Source organism: Pristiophorus japonicus, chromosome 11 (genome assembly GCF_044704955.1).
Source record: "Pristiophorus japonicus isolate sPriJap1 chromosome 11, sPriJap1.hap1, whole genome shotgun sequence".
NCBI classification, from domain to species: Eukaryota; Metazoa; Chordata; class Chondrichthyes; family Pristiophoridae; genus Pristiophorus; species Pristiophorus japonicus.
In genome coordinates this window covers 100989667-101007922 of record NC_091987.1, presented here as the reverse complement: position 1 = coordinate 101007922, position 18256 = coordinate 100989667, and the positions used below count along the sequence as shown (strand labels likewise).

Genomic DNA, 18256 nt, shown 5'->3' with positions numbered 1-18256 from the left:
GAGGGGGAAGCGCGCGAGGGGCGGTTCAGGTAGTTGTTGACAGAGAGCGCCAGCGGCTCCAGTTGTTGACGAGCGCGATCGTTCGCCTTGGCGTCAATGGCCGACACCTCCTGAGCTGCGCCTTTGTCATTCGATGATTCGCGTTTTTTAAAAAAATGGCACTGAATGGTCGAGAAAACGAGATCGCCCCACCCCCACCCCCTTCGCTCGCCGGTGTCAATAACCGCTGCGGCACGAACTGTCAAAACAAAAAACCTTTTTCTAAAATTCTGGAGCTGCCGTTTTATTTAAAAAAAGGGATACGCGGACGGGCGAGGGTTTGGAAACGAAGGAGAGGGGAATGAGCGACGGCAAGAAAACCAAGAAGAATCGAGAAGAGATTTCTGCCTGCTCCTGAAAGAATCGCAGGTTGTTGGGTGGTGGGGGGAGGCTTCGAGAGGGGACAGTGGATGTGGGCTGGCGAAAGAAGCTTCGAGCAGAAACGGGGGAGCGGCGCACGAGAGGAAACTTCCAAGAGAAGGCGAAGAAACTTCCAAATATAACCGAGGAAAGAAATTTCGCCCTGGAGTAAACGAAGTTAACTGAACGTTTTGGAGGAAATCAGTTGTATTAGAAAGAATCGTCAGGAATCAGAGCCATTTTTCCTGCAGTTATCGCCCACGAAGATTCCCCCATCCCTATAAACACAGGACCTTGCCTTTATCCCCTCACGTATTTACACCCACTACGAGTATTGTGCAACTCACCCGCTGACAGCCGAACGATCTCCCCTCAAACCACACGCGCAGCTCCTGCCGTTAGATTTGAATTTAGGGCGGAAAAAAAATGACCGAATTCCACCGAAGAAAGGACGACGAACGCTCGCTGGCTGACGCCAACCAATCGCCGGGCGCGATGGGCGGAGCCACTCTCGCCATTGGCCGAGGGCTGCGCCAATCCGAGCGCGCTGGTCGAACTTCGTTCGCCATTGGTCAATCGTAGCCTCCTTCGGAATCTGGAACAGTCTCCCAAGTTCTAGAATGTCAGTGGAGTTGACGAGTGTAATGTGAAGTAATACTTGCCTGGATGAGTGCAGTTCCAACAAAACTCAGGAAGTGCGACACCATCCAGGACAAAGCAGCCCGCTTGATTGGCACCCCATCCACCACTTTAAATATTCACACCCTCCACCACCAGCGCACTGTGGCTGCAGTGTGTCCCATCTACAAAATGTACTGCAGCAACTCGCCAAAGCTTCTTCAGCAGCACTTCCCAAACCTCTACCACCTGGAGGTAAATTGTTGAAGGTGGCAGGGTTGGTTGAGAAAGCAGTTAAGCTTACGCGATTTTGGACTTCATAAATAGAGGTAGAGAGTACAAAAGTGTGGAAATTATGATGAACCTGTATAAAACACTGGTTCGGCTCCAACTGGAGTACTGCGTCCAATTCTGAGCACCACACTTTAGGAAGCATGTGAAGGCCTTAGAGAAGGTGCAGAAAAAATTTACGAGAAAGATTCCAGGAATGAGGGACTTCAGTTACATTGATAAACTGGAGAAGCTGGGATTGTTCTTCTTGGAGTAGAGAATATTGAGTGGAGATTAGAGAGAGGTGTTCAAAATCATGAGCGGTCTGGACAGAGTAGAGAGAGAAAAAATGTTGCCATTGGCAGAAGGGTCGAGAACCAGAGGACAAAAGAACCAAAGGCAATGTAAGCACAAACTTTTTGAAGCAGCGAGTGGTTAAGATCTGGAATGCACTGCCTGAAAGGATGGTGGAGGAAGACTCAATTTTATCTTTGAAAAGGGAGTTGGATATGTATCTGAAGGAAATCAATTTACAGGGCTACGGAGAAAGGGCAGGTGAGTGGGACTAGCTGAGAGTTGGCACAGACTCCACGGGCCGAATGTCCTTCTTCCGTGCTGCAACTATTCTATGATTCAATGATAAGTCACACACCATCCTGATTTGGAAATATATTTCCATTCTTTCATTGTTGCTGGGTCAAAATCCTGGAACAGCTTCCTTAACAACACCGTGGGAGTACCTTCACCACATGGACTACAGCAGTTCTAGAAGGCGGCTCACCACCACCTCAAGGGCAATAAATGCTGGTCTTGCAGCGATGCCCACATCCCAAGAACTATATTTTTTTTAATTGGTAGTATGCATAGAGAAATTAAGCCCACCCCCCATGGTAAATGGAGTAGATGGACCTTTGGTGTGCAGATACATCCCTCATTAAAGGTGGCAGAGCAACTATATAAAAAAGTAGGCAGAATTCCTGGTTTAGAAGCATAAAATGCAGAAGCAAGGAAATTATGTTCAATTTGTACAAGACATTCATGAGGCTGCAATTAGAGTATTGTGTGCAAGTAATGGAAAAGGTGCAATACACATTTACTATGATGTTGAGGGATTACAGTTATGAAGAGAAACTCAAGCGGTTAGTATTTTTTGCACAAGAGCTGAGAAGGTTGAGGGTGATTTGATAGAGGTTTACAAGATTATGAAAGGTTACAGTTGGGTAAACCGACAAATTGTTCCTATTGGTTAGTGAAATGGTAACATGAAGGTACAAATTTAAGATAATCACAATAGCATTAAAGTGGGAGGTTAGAAAAGATATTACAGAGTGTGGTTAGAATGTGAGACTTTCTGCAACAAACTGTTCGGCATGGCCACCAACAATGAGGCAACAGAAATTAGAGATGCACAAGAGGCCACACAAGAAAATAGGTGATGAGATGCATGAATAAGCACACATTGATCAGGGCTGAGGTGGGAGATGCAGAAGTAGCCACCCAAAGTGTCTGATTCTAGAAAAACAAGCCCTTAGTATCAGTGGTTTAAAAAAGTGGGTGCAGGGGAGGATTTTCTCTCCATTAACTCTGTGCTGGTTACTCTTGCTTCCCAGGATTGCCTGAGAATAGAATAATTTAGCCATAGAAATGGAGCAGTGACACTGCTTGGTTGAGGAACCAAAAGAGAGCCAAATTTAAGTAAAAGAAAGTTATGTTGAACTCCCACATATGGCTTAATTCTGCATAACATAATCATAATTCCAAACCTTTCATTCTTGTAGGCATTTTGCAATATCCTCCAGCCTGGTAGTTTCATTTATATCTGAATGCTTAATAAAAAGATTAAAATAATACAGGTAGTGTCAATTCTAATCAGTAGCACAATTATATCATTGTGTTATTGATTATGTTATCTTAGTTTCTTCTGCACATAGTCTGCTCTTGATAACTGAAAGTTTTTTTGTGCTGAAAATTTTGAAATTATACAATAATTTGAATCAAGCAACACAAATAACACAAATGAGAATTTAATGCTAAAATGAATGATCAGATCATTTAAATTAAGCAATTTTGATTAAAAAGAGTAGCTGCGTGTTGTAAAATATATTTTCTGGCTCTTCAATATCTCATGGATAGACTTAAAATCCAGTTATCTTCACTTCTGAATATATTTATACACTTGCTTGCCATGAATTAGTACATTTAAAACCACATAATTTAGAATACAAGTTACTTTGGGATGGCACAGCACAATAGAGCTCAAATGTGCTGTTCCAAGGAATGATTGGACACAACTTTGTGTCGGATTTCTCACATGGTGAGTGTTCCCAGCTCAGCCTCCATCTATTAAAATGTGCCATCCCTTATTAGAGGAGTGGGAGTGGTGGAAATCAGAGTCAGTCACTCCAGATTGCTTTTGCAGAACTTCTTGTTTACAGTTGTTTACAGTAGTATTTGCAGAGTTCTGGAAGCAGGGTTTGAAACCACACCCATGGCTGACAAAAAAGTCAGAGGGAAAATAAACAAAAGTACCATTTTAAAATATATACTTTTAATGCCTTTACAAGAGTGGAAGAAGAAAATATTTTCTGTATCCAGACTATGTTATTGAAATTGTAGAATCATCCTCGTCATTCCTAAATACCCTAAAACTAGTTTAGTTTTCCCTTATACTCAAATGGCTATTGGTAAAAAAGTTATTTAAATGTGCATTGAAATCCATTTTCAAATTCATGCTGACTTATTAGAAAAAGGCTCTACATAGATAATGAAGTAACCTTGAACATAGCTCTCCCTTACAAGGAACAATAAGTACTTTTCTTCAAGTTTATTTCTATCTTTTGGAAACATTGGCTGCCTTTATATTAAATTTTGGCTGCAGTTGCTATAGTTTGGGTCTTGTATCCTGTGATCAGATGCAAGTAAATAGTCAGATTCGACATAGAATGACATAGGATTTACAGCACAAAAACATTCGGCCCAACAGGTATATGCCGTTCTTATGCTCCACTTGAACCTCCTCCTACCTTCGATGCTGGGGATGTAAGCGGGTGTTAAATCATAAACAGCAGATTGGATAACTGTGAGAGACCTATTGGCACCATTCTCTGCGGAAAACCAACCCGTAGCGCAGCAATCAAGGCAGGGCCGATTTGGCATCGGTCACTGCCAAGTAAAAACCCTTATGTATTTGGACTCTACGGCGAGGCCTCGAAAACCTTGGGAAATAACCGTAGACTGACCACTTACATATAGCATCTTTCATGATATCAGTACATCTCAAAGCATTTTAGAGCCAATTAAGTACTTTTGGAGTGTAGTCGCTGTTGTAATGTTGGAAACGCAGCAGCCAATTTGCGCACAGCAAGGTCTCACAAACAGCAATGAGATACTGACTAGATAATTTTTTTAAATTATGTTAATTGAGGGATAAATATTGGCCAGGACACCAGGCAGAACTCCGATGCTCTTCTTCAAAATAGTGGATGGGATCTTTTACGTCGATCTGAGAGGTCAGACAGGGCCTCAGTTTAACATTTCATTGGAAAGACTGTACCTCCAACAGCGCAGCACTCCCTCAGTATTGCATCGAAGTATAGAAGTAAGGTCAATTATTTCTACATTCTCATTCTACATACAGTTTCTAACAATCTATTGTCCCGCATATCCATTTTGTGTTTGTATAAATTATTGAGTAATTGTTACCTCTTGCATTCTTAAGCCTCAAATATATCTTCGCTATAAAAACTTACTTTATCTTCTCCATTTCCAAATTTAGATTTTAATTTGCACAAAATCAAGGCCAGTTTTGTTGTCCCGTCATTTAGATACAGTCATACTTAGATGGATTTTACCTTCTCCAAATTACATCTCAATTTACAGTATAATCCACTTCTCTACACAACCACTTCTACCGCAAATTAAAGCCAATTATCCTATTCAGCTGCACTTTATCACCAGCGAGTACTGGATGTACCAGACATTCTCATTTATCACTATATTATCTTGCAACGTGCAAAACATTTTTCTTGTTTTAGTATTTATTTTCTAAAATAATTCCATTTGATATTTTTCTCGGTATCATTACATTTTTCACACACAACTTGCATTCCTTTTCATGATATTTATGAATATTTGCACCTTTAGCAATCAGTGTGCATTGTCATGCAAGTGTTAGCAGCAGTCATCCATTAAATTATGTTATCAGTGATTAACATGTCATTTAGATAAATAATTTCCTGGGAAACTGCTCAATCAGCAACAGCCAACAGTAAGTTACACTAATCCAACTTCAGCTAATCAGAGAGAAGGAAACAGTGCAAGGAAAAGAGCCAGAAACAAAAGAGCTGGATGTGTCTTGCAAGCTGTCGATTAACTACCCATAGCCTAATCACATTGTAGCCAAAACATTCTGAGATACAACTGTAATGAGAGACCTTCACCCATTCCATTATATTTCCTAAAAAGTAACATTGATAACATAATGAATATATAGAAAATTACAAATTTACCCACACCGTTTCTAGTGGTTCCAATAAGCAAATAGGACAATAGAAAGGAAAAGGAAGATTTGAAGACAGAAAGAGCAATTCGAGAAAATGCATGTGAACCATACAGCGAGGGGGAAAAACCAGAAGGAGGAAGAGTGGAAGAAAATAGCATAAAAAGGGAGACAAACAACTTCAGAGGGGGAAGCATGTGGAAAAATAATTACAGGAAGAAAGAGACAAATTATCTGTTAAATTTAGGAGTTTTGGGACTTAGTCATATCACACTTGTCAAAAGCATAATTTGAAAGTATGACCTCAGCAGCACCATATCTAAAGTGTCACACTTAAGGGCATCATGCCTTTAAAGCATCATGTGTATGTTGGGCAAAGATTCATGTTTGGCTGAAATAACCACTTATCTGTTAAGCGCCTTAGGATGTTTTACTACGTTAAACACGCTGTATAAATACAAGTTGTTACCAATCAAATATTTGATTGACTAAATGCAAACAAATTAAACATTGCAAAACATACCTATGGGGAACACACAACCAGTAGAAATCAAATCGAAAGAAATCAAATTTCATAAATAAATTCTCCACACTGTTTTCAGCCACCATTCTCCTTCTTCACTTAGGTCAGAGTGAAGAAATATGATCAGAAATAATATCTGTTACACAACATGCACATGATAAAAAGAAATCACTAAGCTCCCCTATAAATCAGTTATTTAATATTCAAAATGCCCATAAGAAGTTTCATCCACATAAGCCTTCTATTTGGAGCTTGGTGCTTGAGTTCAAATTTTTAGCTGGGCTTTGGATGCTGGGATTTCCAGCTCCTGTAGAAAAGTTCTATGTGATATAAAACAAATTAAAGACATTTTCACCCTGCAGTTGGGGAACCCATGTCATATGCCAAAAAAACCTAGCAAAAGATAATGAGTTTTAAAATGGAAACTGCGTGCACTGGTCTAATTATACGCTGCTCTCTAATGCCACTTCACCTGAAGACTACACTCGGTCTTGGTTCTCTATGTGCAATGCAACAGGTGATTAGTCAAAACTAAAAAAATTGATATTTTTCAACAATTTATATCATTTAAACATCAATAAAAGTGCAGAGCTAACGTTGTTGTTTGGTCGGAGTTTTTTTATTTCACTACGAAGGACTGATTTTTGCAGTAGCCCCAGAGGGAGATGTTTAAGAGATATTTTGATACTGACATCTGAGGTTGTGGCTGGAGTTACTCAAGGCAGGCCAGATCATATCAACTGACCATGTGTTCAGGTACTAGTCCTTGGAGAGCGAACAGTGGAATAAACCTCCCCAGGAACTTCATCAAGAAATTCAAATCCAGTGAGTGAAGTTATTGGGAAGGAAAGGGATAAATATAAAGTACTAGCATCTTCGTGTCAGCTGTGGCTCAGTGGGTAGCACACTCATCTGAGTCAAAAGGTTGTGGGTTCAACCTTCTACAAAAAAAATCTAAGCTGACACTCCAGTGCAGTGCTAAGGGAGCACTGCACTGTCGGAGGTGCAATCCTTCGGATGAGATGTTAAACCAAGGTCCCATATGCTCTCTCAAGTGGACGTAAAATATTCCATGGCACTATTTCGAAGAAGAGCAGAGGAGTTATCCCCGGTATCTTGGCCAATATTTATCCCTCAATCAACAAAACCAAAAAAAAGATTATCTGATCATGATGACATTGCTGATTGTGGGAGCTTGCTTGTGAGCAAATTGGCTGCTGCGTTTCCTACATTACAACAGTGACTACAATCCTAAAGTACTTCATTGGCTGTAAAATGCTTTGAGACATCCGGTGGTTGTGAAAGGCGCTATATAAATCCAAGTCTTTCTTTTAAACAAATAGTGTAGATCCACTCGAGCAAACGTGTAAATAACTGAGAATAATGGTTTGAGGGAGAAGAACAAAATAACTTGCATCTTAAGCAAGTTTTGCAAAGTGATAGGTAAATAATATATTGAAGAATGATGCAGCACAGAAGGAGGCCATTCGGCCCATCGTGCCTGTGTCAGCTCTTTGAAAGGGCTATCCAATTGTTCCACTCCCCTGCTCTTTCCCCATAATCCTGCAAATTTGTCCTTCTATTAATATCTGAGCTCTCAATCAATAAATTATTTAATAATTTACCTGGAGTTAATCATGTGATATATTTCAGTAAATTTGCTGTTTTACTTACGCCAATTGGTGAACCACTGTTGTATTTAGGCTGGAGCAGGACATAGAAATTGCTAGATGAAAAAACACCCAGGTCTATGTAGTTCACCTTCTACTATCCTGGTAGATGCATGATACAAAAAGGACAGTAGTAAACATCAGAAACCACACCCTAGGTTCCAACCTACCCATAAGCAAAATCACAGAATATATAAGAATACATGTGTGTTTCATGGTATCATATTTGACCCTGAAATGAGTTTCCAGCAACATAGCTGCAGCATAACTAAAACCGTCTTTGCCCGCCTCTGCCCCTGCTTCAGTTATTCTGCTGCTGAAACTCTCATTCATGCCTTTGTTACCTCTAGACTTTTACTGTGATTGAAAGGCTGCATTAGATAGAGCAGCGTGCGGCGGCCCGGCCCGGCCCGGCCCGGAAATCAGCGCGGGCCCGGCCCGGAAATCAGCGCGGTCCCGACCTGCAAGACCATCAGCAGGCCGGGGCCATCAGAGGGAGCAGCTTGCGGCAGCAGCATACCACTGCAGGAGGGTGACGGCTGCGAAGTCAGGTCGCTGATTGCAGTGCGGGCAGGCACAGCAAGAGGGGCGAAAGAGCGGCAAGAGTTTGTAGAAGGAAGTTACCGGGGCCCAGGAGAGGCTTGAGTCTAGGGTCCAGAAGAGGCGAGGGCCCAGGGGCAGCACGGGCCAGCCCACACTGCTATGTGTGTGCGCACTCCGTCCGTGCAGCAGAGTTGGTCTCCAGTCGTCTTGGGTAATCCTTGCCACTGGACCAAGACTTAGCTCTGTCAAGTCCGTGTGGTGGCTGGTGTGCAACGGCCACCACATGTTAAAAAAATCCAAGCACAGGCATCTTTCACCCTCCAAGATGTAGTTCGGGATCTGGAATATTAGGTCCGTCATTGAAACACCTGTGAACTCATTAACTTCTGGAGTGGAAGCAAGTCATCCTCACTTTGAGGAACTACCTATGATGATGATGACCTCTAGACTTGACTACTCCAACTCACTCCTGGCTGGTCTCCCACATTCTACACTACGTAAACTTGAGGTCATCCAAAACTCAGCAGCCCGTGTCCTAACTCGCACCAAGTCACGATCACCCATCACCCCTATGCTTTCTGACCTACATTGGCTCCCGATTAAACAACATCTCGATTTTCAAAATTCTTGTTTACAAATCACTCCATGGCCTTACCCCTTCCTATCGCTGTAATCTTTTTCCGCCTCACAACCACACAAGATATCTGCGCTCCTCAAATTCTGCCCTCTTGAACATCCCTCATTATAACTGCTCAACCATCAGTGCCTTCAGTTGCCAGGACCCTAAGCTCTGGAACTCCCTCCCTACAGCTCTCTGCCTCTCTTTCCTCCTTTAAGACGTTCCTTAAAACCCACCTCTTTAACCAAGCTTTTGGTCATCTGCCTTAATTTCTTGTTTTGTGGATCGGTGTCAAATTTATCTGTTTTGTCTTGTAACACTGCTGTGAAGCGCCTTGGCACGTTTTACTACGTTAAAGGCGCTATATAAATAAAAGTTGTTATTATTACTCCTGTCATTGTACACAGCTTATTCTCTGACTTATCATAAGCAATGCCACTGGGGACATACTAGTTCCTGATAAAAGTTTTTGTGAATCAAACCGAAGTGAATAATTGACCTTGCAACTCTGAAAACAGAGAAAGTCGCTCTCTGCGAAAAAATGAAATAGATTACCAATGCAAGCAAAGACTCCTGCAAACAAAGAACATAAGAACTAGGAGCAGGAATAGGCCATTCATCCCTTCGAGCCTGCTCCGCCATTCAATATTCTACCTCAACTCCACTTGATTCCCTTAATATCCAAGAATCTATCAATCTCTATCTTGAATATACTCAATGACTGAGCTTCCACAGCCCTCTGGGATAGAGAAATCCAAAGATTCACCACCCTCTGACTGAAGACATTTCTCCTCATCTCAGTCCTAAATGGTCAACCCCTGATTCTGAGACTGTGACCCCTGGTTCTAGTCTCCCCAGGCAGGGGAAACGTCTTATCTGCAACTACCCTGTCAAGCCCTGTAAGAATTTTATATGTTTCAATCAGATCACCTCTCATTCTTAACTCTAGAGAATATAGGCCTAGTCTACTCAATCTCTCCTCATAGGACAATCCCCCCATCCCAGGAATCAGTCTGGTGAACCTTTGTTACACTCCCTCTATCCTTCCTTGAGTAAGGAGACCAAATCTGTACACAATACTCCAGGTGTGGTCTCGCTGCAATTATATAGGGACCTGGTGAGACATCTTTACTCTTATACTCAAATCCTCTGCAATAAAGGCCAATATACCAGTTGCTTTCTTAATTGCTTGCTGTACCTGCATGTTAACTTTCAGTGATTTGTGTACAAGGACACCCAGGTCCCTCTGAACACCAACACTTTCCAATCTCTCACCATTTAAAAAAAATACTCTGCTTTTCCATTTTTCCTACTAAAGTGGATAACTTCACGTTGCTCGACATTACATTACATTTTCCATGTTCTTGCCCACTCACCGAGCCTGTCTATTTCCCCTTGAAGCCTCTTTGCATCCTCCTCACAACTTACATTCCCACCTAGTTTTGTATCATCAGCAAATTTGGATATATTACATTTGGTCCCTTCATCCAAATCATTGATATAGATTGTGAATAGCTGTGGCCCACGCACTGATCCTTACAGCCGCAACTAGTTACAGCCTGCAAACCCGAAAATTACCTGTTTATTCCTACTCTCTGTTTTCTGTCCGTTAAATGGGTGTCCCAGTAAATAGCTACAACAATTTGAACAGTCTCTCTCACTCCCCCTTATTCTGAAAGGCTCAAACTCTAAAAGGAGTGTTCAACTGCAAATCTTTCTTAACATTCAGACTTTGTTTTGCATGAGTATGTTTCTTTTTTATGAGGCATTTACTAGCAACTTCTATTCAACAATATGCTGTGGCTGATTTTGAAATTCAGACAAAGAAACATACAAATATTTGAAACCAAAGTAAGTAACACCACCATAAAGAGCAAGAGTTCACAGGTCATCGATTAACACAATTCAACAATTAAAATAATGGCCAACCTTCAGTCTTAACTGAAAAAGAGCGATACATGCCCATTAAAAATACAGTCTTATCTTGCCAGGATCATAAATAGTTTTTTATCTGCAGTGTACTATTTGATGAGAAATAGTAGTTGACATTTTCAATTTATTGTTTTGCAGATTACTGATGTATTAAATTCATTATTCCAAAATATTGCTGCATGAATAAACAGAACTAGAGTTGCAGCTATGAACTGAAGAGAGATTTATCAAATCAAGTCTTCAAGCAATGTAAGACTACGTCAATCTCTTTTGCATAATTGTCAGGAATGCTGGTTGCAGTTGTGCTGGGTGGAACTGCCCTCACCTGGTTCCATTATCATCTATCCAGTTGTAGCTAGAGAATCTCCCATAGTGGTTTCTCTTCCTGCTTCTGCATTGTTACCTCTGGAGTCCCCAAGGATCTATCCTTGGTTCCATCCTATTTCTCATCTTCATGCTGCCCCTTAATGACATCAGCTGAAAACACAACTTCAGGTTCCAAATGTACACTGACACCCAGCTCTACCTCAACACCGCCTCTCTTGACCCCTCGACTGCCTCTGATTTGTCACGCTGCGTGTCCAGCATCCAATTCTGGACGAGCAGAAATTGCGTCAGCTAAATATTGGGAAGACCAAAGCCATTGGCTTCGGTTCCTGTCACAAACTCCATTCTCTAGCCACCGCCTCCATCCCTCTAATATAGAAACAGAAAATGCTGGAAATACACAGCAAGTCAGGCAGTATCTGTGGAGAGAGAAACAAAGTTAATGTTTCAGATGTTTTGTCAGAACGCCTGACCTGCTGAGTATTTCTGTTTTTATTTCAGATTTCCAGCATCTGTAGTATTTTGCTTTTGTATTAGATTTCACCCCTCTCCCTGGCTACTGCCTGAGGCAGAACCAGACTATTCGCAACCGTGGCGGCCTATTTGACCCATTATTCTCTCCATTACCAAGAACGCTACTTCCACCTCATTAAAATTGCGCGCATCTGCCCCTCTCTCAGCCCATCTGCTGCTGAAACCCTCATCCATGTCTTTGTTACCTCGAGGCTCAACTATTCCAATGCTCCCCTGGCCGGCCTTGCACTTTGCGCGCTCCATAAACTTGAGATCATCCTAAACCCTGCTGCACATATCTTAACTTGCATCAAGTCCCATCACCCATCATCCTGTGGTAGCTGACCTACATTGGCTCCCAGTCCGGCAACAACTCGATTTTAAAAATTCTCATCCATGTTTTGAAATCCCTCCATGGTCCAGCCCCTCCCTACCTCTGTAATCTCCTCCAGCCCTGCAACCCTCCAAGAACTCTGCACTCTTCCAAATCTGGCCTCATGCGCATCCCTGATTTTCATAGCTCCAACATTGGCAACTGTGCCTTCAGATGCCTGGGCTCTAAGATCTGGAATTCCCTCCCTAAACCTCTCTGCCTTTCTACCCTTCTCTCCTTCTTTAAGATGCTCCTTTAAAACCTATCTCTGTGATCTCACCTGTCCCAAGTGACACGCCTTTGGATGTTTTATTCTTTTTTAAACACGCTATATAAATGCAAGTTGTTGTTGTTGTTAGGTTTCTTCCTTGATAATGGACCAGATTTTCTTGCAACGGTGAGATTGGCGACAAATGTAAATTTCACCATCTAGTGCACCGATCTTGCTGATGCCTGCTTACTAGTTGCTGGTTTTCGAATTAGTATATGCCACAGTAAGCATAACAACAAATCAGAAGCCAATGACCATTTACAGACTTGGATTGTTTATTATTTCCAATGCATGCTCATAATTTGTGTCTGAGTAAGAACCTCTATACGTGACAGGCTTTAGCTGCCCTTTAAGTCAGGTGAGTAATTTAATGGGGATAAATTGAAAGGAGCAGCATGTTTTGTTTCATTTGTTTCCTACTGCCTTGCAGACTGGTGGTTATAGGCAAATGGATTAAATTCAGCTAAGCATGTTAAAAGGGCAAACATTAAACTGCAAAACTTAAACTACTAATTCTGTGTTTTATAATCCAAATAATTGAATGTAGTTTAATATGTGCAGCATTCAGCCAGCTAGCTGTACACACAGAAGACATCTCCGTGAGTTTTCTCCGAGAAGCAATGGCACAATACCAATCCAAATGTGAGGGTTCATGGATAATTAATCTGTTCATTTCTAACACAGTCAGTCTGAGTTCTCACTCTTTCTGAATTTAACCACACAAGATTGTTTTTTTCCAATTTACAAATGTTGTAAGCATTTTCACATCTCTCCTCTCAGTCAATTTATCATACCACTGCCAAGTCACCAGCGCCATTATTTTAGTTTTATATTTATATTATGACAGAGCATGTCATGGCTGGAAGGGTTTACTTTGGGTAGTTTTTGCATGTAGACAGAAGTGAAAATCCACTTTTTTTATTGGGAGTGAAATGAGGTGGTCTTTAAACTTGCTGAAAATACTGTTTACAAAACCACCTTCCAAAATTAGATATTTACATTTCTGCACAGCAAAACTAGCTCAGACACACAGTTGGCCATATGTTGTAACAGATGCATTCCTCTCTAGAGTTTTAAGGAGGATCTTAAAGGAGAACAGAAAGTGGATGGGTGGGAAGGTTTAGAGTGGGAATTGCAGAGTTTAGAGCCGTGACAGCTGAAGGCATGGCCGGCAATGTTGTGTGCGAAGGGGCCAGAAGTGGAGGAATGCAGAATTCTCGGAGAGTTGTAGAGCTGGAGGAGTTTACAGAGATAGTGAGGATTAGAATTTTTAATTGGATGCGTTGTTTGACTGGGAGCCAATGTAGGTCAGTGAGCAAGACTTGGTGTGGGTTAGGATACAGGTAGGAGAAATTTTGGATTGAACTAAATTTCTGGAAGTGAGGGATGGGAAGCTGGCTAGGGGAACATTGGAGTAGTCTTGCCTGGAGGTGACAAAGGGATGGATGAGGGTATCGGCAGCCGATGGGCTGAGGCAGGAGTGCAGATGGGCAATGCAATAGATGTGAATATAGATATTTTTTGTGATGGAGAGGATATTGCTTTGGAATCTCAATTCGGTGTCAAATAGGACAGAGAAATTGTAAGCAGTCAGCTTCAACCTGAGACAGTGGCCAGGGAAGGGGATGGAATAGTTGGCGAGGGTACAGAATTTATGGCGGTGTCTTCGGTCTTCCCAATATTTAAATAGTGGTAGATGGTTGGAAGGCTAAATTGTTTAGTAGCAATTATGCTTTTGATGTAACTGTCTTTAATCCCTTCAGATCTACCAAATGAGAATAAATATTTGCACCAGGCTCATAATAATTTGCTGTTTGCCTATGAAACTTGAACCTCTTAAACCAGCTCTCATTTGGTTATGTATTAATGCACTGTAAATATAACACTTGCATTTGTATAGTAATGTCAAAAAAAATCTTTTACGCTCAAGATCACAAATGAATTTTAATTGGCTGCTGCAGATTCTTTCAAAACCAGTACATTTCACACTTGTATTTTGAAGTGCGATGAGAACAAACACAAAGAGAAACTTCAACTCAACCTTGGAAACAGAAGAACTTGAACTCTCATGAGATAGTGTTACTTTTTTTCCATGCCAATCAAAGTGTCTACATGCCAAATATTTTTCTTTTATCACTTGTAACATTGAAAACTTTCACATGTATTTTGTGAAAAACTGTAAAATTCATAAAACACTTAGGGGTCGAAATTGGTCATCCGCCCATTTCTCGGCGGTATGCCGGTGGTATGTTGTTTCATTCCGCCGGGTACCACTGGGGCAGAGAGTGTGCACGATTTTCACCAGTTTTTTTCTCGACGGTATACCAAGTGGAGTGCAGCAGGCGGAACGGAGTGCAGCCGGTATGTCCTTTTCACACGGGAATCTTCGGGTCCTGAGTTCTGCGCACACACATGCTGCTGCAAAGCTCCGCCCCCCCCCCCCCCCCCCCCGAGAGACACAGACCAGAATCGACAGAGACTGCCGGCCTGAGAGTGATGTGCAGGTATGTGGGGGTGGGTGGTGGAGATTGCTTCTTGGGGAGAGATTGCTTCTTGGGGGGGAGATTGCTACTTGGGCGGGAGATCACTGTGGGGGAAGGGGAACAGATCGCTCTGGGGAGGTGGGAGAGATTGGGGGGGCTGACAGATAAAAACATTTTCACAGGTGAAGCTGTATACTGCCGACTGAAGATCGACTTAAAACCACCTTTTCCAGGGAGGTCTGCAGGGTCAGTGGTATGTCGCTGGTAAGTCATCAATTTGGCAATTTTGGGCGGTATGTCGGCAGTGTGCAGGAGCAGATGGTACGCATACTGCCTGGCAGTATGTCACTGATGAATTTTCCTCCAGGCGGCATGTGGGCAGTATGTTGGTATTTTTCAATCAATTTCGCGATTTTGGGCGATATTTCGGTGGTCTGTGGACAGTATGTCCACCAATTTCGGGCCCATGAGATTTGAGTTCAGTAAAAAAAATGTCAGTTTTACAATTGTTTTCGAAATGTTATAAATACATTAAAAACATACAGTTTTGATAGTCATGTAAATACAGTGACTTCATGAAAAAGATACTGCCACTTTGCCTTGTACTTTAAAATGTTCACAATCAGGATTATTTTTATTTCAAGAGGTATGTCAAAAGACATCTTCTTAGCTGCGAACATATGATGCTGTGTTTTAAAATTTAATTTCAGAGGTGAAAACATTTTATCATCAAGAGTATGTTCTCTTCTACTACCATCCATGGAAAACTCACTCTACTGATAGGCATTTGACCACCATTTTGTACCTTGCAGCAACAGTGTAAATGAGAACTCATGGAAGGAAAGTTGGCACTCCAAGGACTGTTAAGACTTTGTTAGAAAACAGAATTTCCCCATTACGTGTTCCATTTATCGAGACGAATAAAATGCCAATGGGTTATCATGAATATTATGATCGGAACACCTATCTAGCCCAATTAACATCAATACACTTATAAGAGTGCAACCTCCTACTCAGTTAACCAGATCTCTGTATGGCAAAGTGTTTACAAAAAGGATGGACTCGAGTCACTCCATTCAATTGCAGGTATCCCATGAAGTTGTTTATATTACATGTTTATTTGGCTGTTGCACAGGAAAATGCTGTTTTGAATCCTTATCGACTGATTAAGGCAAATTGGAAAATGCAGCAAATTTTCTACATCTTGTACCATCAAGATAAGATATATCAGAATTGTCAGCAGCACTGCTGTTCATTGTTTTCACTGTTACAACTGAATATTCACCTGGGATTGATTTTGACTGACAGCTAGATTATCTGTTAATGCAGATGTTTAAGTGCTTTTTCCACACACAAAGAAACAATTGAACTCTTTGCCAGTAATTTTTAGCTTTATTTAATGAAAATGATTTTCCCCTCCATAATAAAATAGTGAAGCATCTGTGACAAAAATGAAGCCTTGAATTATTTATTGTCATATTTCTCGTAATCACAGGTTACTGATAGCTATTTCTGTAGGCTACAGAGAATACATATATCAATACCAACAACTTGTATTTATATAGCGCCTTTAACAAAGTAAAATATCCCAAGGCGATTCACAGCAATGTTATAATACAAAACAAACAAATTTAACACCGAGCCACATAAGAAGAAATTACAGCAGATGACCAAAAGCTTGGTCAAAGAGGTAGGTTTTAAGGAGCATCTTAAAGGAGGAAAGCGAGGTAGAGAGACCGAAACGTTTCGGGAGGGAGTTCCAGAGCTTAGGGCCCAGGCAGCTAAAGGCACAGCCACTGATGGTTGAGCAGTTATAATCAGGGATGCTCTAGGGCAAAATTTGAGGAACACAGACACCTCGTGGGGTTGCGTGGCTGAAAAAAGATTACAGAATTGGAAGGGGCGAAGCCATGAAGGGATTTGTAAACAAGGATGAGAATTTTGAAATTGAGATGTAGCTTAACCGGCGCAACCATTAGGCGAATTAGGGGGTCGCCTTGGGAGCCGACATTTGGGAGGGTGCCAAAAAATTGAATTAAACAAATCTCCCCAAGGGACACGCTGGGAAATGGGTTCGAATCCAGTGGGAATTCTCCTAATTATAGCCCTTAATAATGAATCTGCCTTGAGTATTTTGAGTATTTTGTAACTAGGGCGTGAACGGCGGTGCATTTAGTGTTATATAGAACACCGAGATCCCGCAGAACTAACAGGGAGCAGGGTGGAGGGGGCAGGGGAGGAAATAAAGGTGCCCAAGTGATATCGCCCTCTTTCTTCCTGACTCGTTAATTTGACGATGCCCTGCGCTGTTCTTTCATTTGAACACCTTGACATGTTTGAAGATCAGGGCAAAGTGGGAAGATTTGGAACTGGAAAAAAGATGTAGCCAGGCGCTGCTGGTTGCTGAGCAAAGGAAGAGCATCAAAGTTAGCAGTGGGTTCCCAGCTTTCCTTTTTATTTAATTTTCATTTGATTTTCTTCACTTGTGGAGAGTGGGCGGACCATGTGAGCCGCCGAACTGTCTGTTTGCCCCACCCCTTCCCTGGTGTAGCCCAGCCGGCCTCCCAGAGACGGGGAGTGAAATGGACACGGTGAAACTGACAGTGGGAGGCGGCAGACACACTCCCGCCATCCTATGCAGATCAGCTCCGATCAGATGAGACAACCATCCAGTCCCACGCATTAAAAGGACAAGCATTGTATGAACAGTGAGTGAAAACATCCATTAAATGGAGACAGTTCTGTCGCACAGAGTTTGGCCACTGCTTCTGATTTATCCTTTTAAGATTCTTTTTGTCTTCCGAATGATTCCCCATTACAGATACTAATCTTGAAAATGTCCTCCGCTCTCCCATCTTTATCACACTGCTCTTTCCCCAGTAAATCATCAACTCTCTGGCAACTGTGGTGCTGTATTTTTTTTTAGCATTGCAAGTATACGACAAAAAAATTAATGAAATGCCATTTTATATTTCTAATTTAAAATACAACAGTATTGTTCTCTGCAGAGTGAAACATATCTGGGTCATGATATATGGATGGTCACAGGATACTCGCCAATACAGATTGTGTTGTATATACTTGTGTATAGTATTACTCCCTGATAAAATGCAACTGACACCTGGGAGTCCCTGGCCAAAGACTGCCCTAAGTAGAGGAAGTGCAACCGGGAGGGCGCTGAGCAGCTCGAGTCTCCTCACCGAGAGCATGCAGAAAT

The 18256-nt window shown here is 41.8% G+C and overlaps 1 protein-coding gene across 31 annotated transcripts in view; it reads right to left on the bottom strand.

Annotated features, from left to right (window-relative positions):
* The window catches only part of LOC139276194 (sodium/myo-inositol cotransporter-like), a 58500-nt gene extending 57619 nt beyond the window's left edge, over nt 1-881 (bottom strand). For 10 of the 31 annotated variants that reach the window (XR_011595866.1, XR_011595868.1, XM_070893804.1 and 7 more), the window contains exon 1: nt 747-881. The gene's annotated coding sequence lies outside the window, so the exon portion shown is untranslated. The remainder of the gene's footprint in view (nt 1-746) is intronic. The other 21 variants (XR_011595847.1, XR_011595850.1, XR_011595854.1 and 18 more) reach the window with 9 other exon arrangements.
* Nucleotides 882-18256: the final 17375 nt, after the last annotated feature.